Source organism: Hyalella azteca, unplaced genomic scaffold, assembly GCF_000764305.2.
Source record: "Hyalella azteca isolate HAZT.00-mixed unplaced genomic scaffold, Hazt_2.0.2 contig16387, whole genome shotgun sequence".
NCBI lineage: Eukaryota > Metazoa > Arthropoda > Malacostraca > Amphipoda > Hyalellidae > Hyalella > Hyalella azteca.
Window position 1 is genome coordinate 157,258 of NW_025946211.1, and position 7,591 is coordinate 164,848.

Below are 7,591 nucleotides of genomic sequence, written 5' to 3' on the forward strand. Positions count from 1 at the left end.
AAAGTATTCATTTCCTGGCTAATTACACGGTTCCGTGCTCGTAGGTGTATAGTTCGTCGTGCCCTTGGGTAAAAAATAACTCAGGGCTCGGGGAAAAATACAACTCAGTACTGTAATGAAGTGTTGCTGCAAATTTCCCACTACTGTATGTCAGACTACGAAGGATAAGTAGGACCGACTCCGACGTGGGTGTTAAGTTGAGTATAGCCGTCAGATACTATGCCGACCCCGACTTGCGTCGTGGTTCCTCTCTTATAGGATTTTGACTCAGACGCCAGGGTGAGTTGCGTGCTATGGTGGTGAAATTTAGCTTGGAATACTTGATAGAATATCGTGATTTTTGTGTATATAACGACTTGTCATGCGTAGATATTTACTTTCTGTTTTCTGTTGTAGGATCGTGCGTTTTCTCAGATCTCAATGCTCCAGCTCTCTCCTCGCATTTTGCTCTCATCGCACTTTAACTTCCTCCGCATTTAATTTTGTTAGTTCGTTTAATTCGTATGCCGCATCTGTTTGATTTGTTTAGTTTCAATTTACCGTTTATCTTTAATAAATAAATTTAAGAAGGTTTGTTTGAGTAACTATCCGCTCCGTCCAAGCTCCTGCTGATAAAACCAATAAGGAAGTTGCATTTAATTTCCGGTCATTGGTGGACGTGACAATTAGACCATCCGAACTTTGAGGTAACGCGATTAATTAGCTATTATTCAAGATTAGTTCGTCACAAGTACTCACAGCAGTGAGTGACAGAGAGCGCATTTTCTTGTCGACGAAAACATGAAGTCACGGACAGGCGGACGGACGGACATAACGAGCACTATAGGGGGGCATTTTTCCCATAAATGAGAAAATGCGCTAAAAAGGAAACAGGTGGCACAGAGAAAGATGAAGGATAAACTGGTAATATAGTAGGAGACGAAGAAGGCGTATAATTAGGTTGGTTGTATGTGTGTGGGGTTGGCTTGGGGAAGCGAAGGGAGACGGGAGTCAGTCAGGAATTTTAGGGCTTGTGTGGATGACTGAAGTGTGGGAGACTGTTGATTTTATCTACAGTATTTACATATACTGATGCTATACTAACATGGTTTGAAGAAAAATATCCTAAATACTCTCGATACACTTGCGTTTCGCATCTTTTTAATATGATTATTTTCCTTAGTTTTCTTTGGTATTTTTCAGATTGACGAAATGATGGTGGGGGATATATGTGGTGATTATGATCATGGTGATTATGATGGTGAGTAAGACGGGAGAGATTCAGGAAGTAGAGCGGGCAGTCATCTTTTTGGTTAAAGCGTTTTGTTATTGAGGAGGAGGGTAACAGGAGGAGGCAGAGCGTTTCCAAAAAGATTAAGGAGAAATGGAAAAGACAGCAAGAGATGAAAAATACGCATTGCACATAACTTTGTTAATCGTAATTGTGTTAGGTTTGTGATTGGGGAGTTGAAAGGGAAGAACCCGTCAGTGCTGGGTATGGCACACACAGGGGGGAGCGATGGAGGAGTGGTTGTTCATTATTAACATTATTCACCATAAAGATGGAAGAATCGTATTAGTTGAGTCTTGTTTCTAAGATACGAAAGTGAAAAGGAGTTCTGAACAGAAACGAGATCAGAAGCGAGAAATCAAAGAAAGTTAAGGAAGGGAAGCAGCCGGTCTAGTCTCAGGGCAAGGAGCCTATTGTTTGTTTTATAGTGGAAAGCCCTGAGAACTGAAGCTTGTTGGAAGGCAAAAAGTTGACCCTCAATGAGAGGCATGTAAAAATTTAAGCAGGCATAAGGCATATTGTGCCTTAAGCCATAACATTATGCAGAGTCATGTCGCTAGTTCATCAACTGTCAAATCAGCAGCTAAAAAGTCAAGATAGTTATTTGCCACCAGCTGGCAAAAGGAGCGAGACCACTAGAAAGTACGATAGTAAGAACCGTCTGAAACGAAAGTTAACCAACAACCTTAACCCGAAGACGGCCGCCTATCAGTATAACACCCAGCGTAACAACGAATTTCACTGACGAATTTCGATGCTGGTAAGAAAGCGAAGCTCGGAATCCAGTCAACCCCAAACAGTGAGACTATTTTTTGATGAGTCAAGTCAAAGGAGTTCCATAACCTCATCCTTTGTGAATGAATTGAGGAGGCAACCCGTGGGAGAGAATATATCCAGAGACATGCTTCCGGATGACAGCGTTATTCCAGTTAGAAAAACCTTCCGTCATAATATAATTATCACGGGAATAGAGGAAAAGGGAAAGATGGAGATGATCCTATGGAGGAAAACTAATGTGGGAGGAGGCTTTAATCGCGTGCCGGCAGGCCTCTTGACGGAAAGGCTTGAGGAGCCCGAAATCCCCATATAGAATAGAAGTGTCTGCACTGAAGAAATGGCCCATGGCCAGTTGCCGATTCTTGTAGTTTTCGTGACTTGATTCCACAAGGGATCCAACCTTGCGAACCCAATCTTTCCATAAATGACGATTGATTAAAATAGCTGCTGGACTTTTCGCGAGGCCAGTAAGGTGCTAGGCATTTCGAAACTGATTTTATGTTCCTGCATAGCTTCGTCTAGTCTGTTCTTGAAGGCGTTCAGACTCGGAGCCTCAACGATGTTATGTGTTATCAGGGAGACTGTTCCACATTTCAGTGACTCGAAGCGAGAAGAAATGTTGTCGCATGGATATTTTACAACGCAGTTTTTTAGTTTTTATAGCCGATGACCTTGGTGTTGGTTCTTGTTTCAAATTCTAGTAATCCTTCTGGGACCTTGGATAAACCGTGGACATAATTGTATACCTCAATGAGGTCACCACGCAAACGTCGACAACAGAGGCTTGGAAGCTTCATAATCTTCAAGATTTCTTCATAAGGCTTGCCTTTTAATGCAGGAATTATCCTTGTTGCACTCTCGACTGATAACTCTCGATTTTTGTCCTCGTCTAGTTTTTTTCCTGTCTAGTAGGTTCGGACGCACAACAGCGACAAACAGTTACAACAGTTTCATCGCTTCAGCATCTATGTACAAGTGAGAGCGTCTGATCAGTCTGATCAGTTGGATTTTTTAACTTGAGCTTCAATATTCGTTGAACATTTCAACTCATTGTCGAGATTAACTCCAAAATATTTTTACATTGTCGACTTCGACATCATCATTCTGTCGTTGAAACCGTGTCTTCTCATACTGTAATATTGCTGTTCATTATTCTTGACAAGGTGGATTACTTTACATTTGTCAGCGTTAAAACGCAGCTGCCACTTATCAGCCCAGTCAAACAACCTGTCAAGATCACCTTTCAACTGTACTTTTTGCGACGTATTCTTCACTATATTACGAACTTTTGTGTCGTCCGCATACATCGAGCACACGCTGACACAGCTTCCGGTAGATCTTTCATAAACGCAACGAATAGAACAGGCCCGAGAACACTTCCATGTGGCACGCCGCTGCGCACTGAAGCCCAGTCTTAAACGGATCTATTAACACTGACACGTAGTCGTCTCCCTAATAGAAAATCGGTGATCCGTTTGAGTACATTACTCTCAATTCCCAAAGACTCATGCAACAGTCCTCATTTTACGCACTAGCCGCTCATGCGGGACACTGTCAAATACCTTGGCAAAATCGAGATACACTGCATCTTCTGGCTCCCTTTCGTCCAGCAGGCGGGTCCATTCATTCAGATTTCGGAGTAGACAAGAGGTTAGTGGTGCAGGATCTACTGGCAATAAAGGCATGTAGACAGTCTGATTTGAGATAATTAACAGTCAAATGGTCGATCATTCGATCCCTCACAACAAATTCCATTACCCTGCAAAATACAATAATCAAACTGACAGGCGATAGTTGCTCGGGCAGCTTTTGTCACCTTTTTTAAACAATTGTGTCACTTGAGCTTTTTTCCAGTCAGCCGGCAAGATCCTTTGGTTCAAAGTTTTTCGAAGAAATGACGTCAGAGGGACGGCTATGACAGTTGCTGACTTTTTGAGTAATCTGGGGTGGAAGCCGTCCAGTCCACATGACTTGTTTGGATTTAGAGCGATCAGCCACTCTAGAACCACTTCTTCCTGTATTTAAAAATTTGTTAATTTAGAGCCGACTGGGCGCTCCTCAATAGCTCGAATAAAGTCATAAGTGACTTGTCAACGAATTATGCAAAACGGAGTAAAATAGATGTTACAATTGGTTCAGATTATGAAGCTCTTAATTGTAAAAGAAGGGTGCACGCGTGGATCTAGGCAGTTGCCTTGCAGCTTGAGGAACACGATTTGGATGGACATTTAGCGGTATCGTCGGTGATTCCCAAGGTTATACCTCAATAGACGACATGTTTTGCGCCGGACAAGAATATTCGAAGCTTTGGAATTTGGAGTTGTTGGGCATCAAGGATCCCATTGGCAAGTTAAGTGAAAATGGGATAAAACGGAAGCAATCTCTTCCTTTTATGAGACCAGCCAAAGAAAATAAGAAGAGCGAAATGCAATCAACCTCACGTGCACGGCAAAACCAGTGGATTAAGCCAATAACTTTTTCATTCTAAGAAGTGTCTGGAGTCCGCGCAATTGAACCACGTCCCTGGTCAGAGGAACCCAGACAATCTTCTTTCACTATACTGTATAGTCCAGAAGAACTAGTGACATCAAACTGGTGGGAGGGCACAACTTGGATCAAATTTCGTGATCAATGGCCCAGATTCAACAAACCTGGCAAGAAAGAGCTGACATTGTTGTGGAACCCGAAGCATGAGTCTTTCATCTCAAACATATTTTCTTTAATAACCTGTCGACCAATTTATTGGTCGTCTGGCAGATACGATTTTTGGAGTTACTGGAGAACAAGAAAAATTTCGTCCACGCTAGGAAGCAGTTGAGTTAGTTGGAGTTACATCCTGCAGAGCCATACGTGATAAAATATATTCAGGAAGATGGCTTTGACAAAAACTCTATCCAGAGACTCACAGTTGTGAAACGTCCCCATGATATATTAAGAGTCAAGACGACGATCATCAACAACGGCGACAAGGAAGAGCTTCGCTATCCTATTTTGATGCTCGGAAGACATGGGACGGTGCGAGAAATGATAAGGAACGTCAACAGAATTATTGTCGAGCAGGAACACGTACAGCTCCTCGTTGAATAGTTGCCGTTAAGATTTTGGATAATCAAAGCAAGAAGATCAATATCTTACGTACTTCATCATGGTGTTAAATGGCAAAGGCACTGAATGAATAAGCGATCGTGGAGACGGCGCCTCTTTCAAAAAGAAAATTAGAAGAATGGGAGGTGTTTTAGCTTTTGACAACTGGAGAAGACTTAACCTGACAACATCCAACAATCAACGAGGGAGGAGATTCAACCACAGAATAAGTACTGAGATCGGGATTTGGACGGCGTTCGCTTTCGGGTGAAAAGTTTAGTTTTTGAAATAATGATTTTAATTGTAAATTATTTGTTTAATGTTCATAATTTGGTACGAGGATGTAAGATTTAATTATTTGAAATTTTTTAGTTTGTACAATCTATCTACAGTTAGATATTTGGCAGTCCAATGATTTATTGGCGATCTCAAATTTTTGTGTCCTATGCGTTTCCGTAGTTAGTTTTCCACCAGTAGCTCTTTTTGCGATTCAAAATAGAATTTTACGATGACAAAATATAACATTGAAAGCGACGATTATGAATTCGATGATCAACTTTCGGGGTGCTTACGAGAGTAAGCAGTAAATTTGTTTGAGATAAAGGAAATAATAAGTGTAAGTAATTTTTGCATCCATGACGACTGACTAATGAATATATTGAGATCTATTTGAGTCAGATCATGCAGAAAAATAGAATTCGTTGTGAACGCCGGGATTGTGAACTAAGATCGCCTGGATTGTGCAAAGCAACCCAAGATTCAACACTGAGAGTTTCATGTTCAAATGTCTTAAGTGAGTGTTGTAGTTGTCTAACGGTTTTCGGCGGGAAGTCTACTGGGTGGAGACTAGTAAGGTTGCCATGACTGTATAACTGAACGGGGTGTGACTTGTTTTTAAGTAGTCTTGGGTAGTTCTGATGTATGGCCAAAGTCTTTTTTGGCTGTGTGTTCAGAGTGAATATGTCTTATCAGTTTTGGCTGAAAATAGTTTCTTTGTTCTGGTATGTCGTGTTGCATATTGTTCGTTTAGGGAAAAATTTTATAGTCTGTGTTTCCGAAGTTTTGATGGAGTTATGTCATGTTTTTTAGGCGCCTGCGTGATGTAGGTAGTTGTTGGCGTAGGGTGATGAGTTGTCTGTTGAGTGCCAGCGATGGACCGTGGTCGTTCTTATATTGAAAGGAGACTTGATATTGCGTTTGTATCAGAAGTGTTCGGTGGAAGTGTTGGGTGAGTGGGTTTGACACACCTGGATGATACGGTGTGTTATGGTCTGTATTGGATGTCTTGGCTTCGTTCTGTTTATGTTTTTTCCAGTTATTGTTAAGTGTGTCCAGTTCTTCTAATTTAGGGTCTGGTTGTGTAGGTACTGTGTGCTGGGGAAATGTTTGTTTGTATTGGGTTCAGTTAGCACTAATGAAAGACCTGCGGCACAAACGGGAATTTATATGAGGTTAACAAAAATTGTTTCTATCATAGATTTGTGGTCAGACGGTGTGTTGATAGATCCTAGTCGTGATGGATCCTGATGCATTTGTGTCGAGTAATGAGTGAGTGTAATTGTTTACTAATGAGCTTGGAAGAGGAATTTCCTAATGAGGTATGTCTAGCATTTTATTCTGCGATGAGATATACCGGATGGGGACCATTCAAAAGTGTGACGAAGTCGATGTGGTTGATGTAGCCTATACGAGGTGAAATGTCTGTCGTTCCAATTATGATGGACCCTTATTGGGTATCTATTGTGATTGTGAGCATATCTGTATGGAAGTTGTCGTGTAGTTTGTATGAAATATGGCGTTTGATAGCAATGGCAGCACCGGAGTGGATTGAGTTGTCTTTATTGCAAGTGTGAATGTTGTAATTGAATATTTTGAGTGGAGTGTTCTCGTCGTTAATGAAGTGATTTTTGATAAGTGTTATGCCTTATTCTATTTGATAGTATATGTTTGCATAAGTGAATCTATTGTACTAGTGGCGGACGTTGTGTTGTATTATCTTAAGTGAGGCCTGGGGGTACTTGTGATGGGTGTTTGAATGTGTAGTGTTTCGACTTTTGGCGTTGGTTCTTGGTTCTCTCCAGGGTCGTGTGTCTGTTCATAGTAAATAGCGTGTCTTGAAGGATGATATTGAATGTGGGCCTGTTGAATTTTAATTTGTCTCCTCTCAAAAAGTCCATGATTTTGGAGGAGTCTAGGTCTTTCAGCGAGAGCTTCAGTATGAATTCGTTCTTTCTCAGTTAGTCAATTTACCAGATGTTGTGATGGACGGCAGAAATTGGGTCGGGGTCTGTTGCTTTTAAATAGTATAACAGCTATAAATTCATCTTATCATGGCATTGAAATGGATATTTCTCCGTATTGATCGTCACTATTTTTTCGTTTTCTGGGGTCGCGATCTTCGTAATGGATTTCAGTTGTCGGGAGGAGAGGGACGTTCTGAGGGATCTCGTCTATGCATAG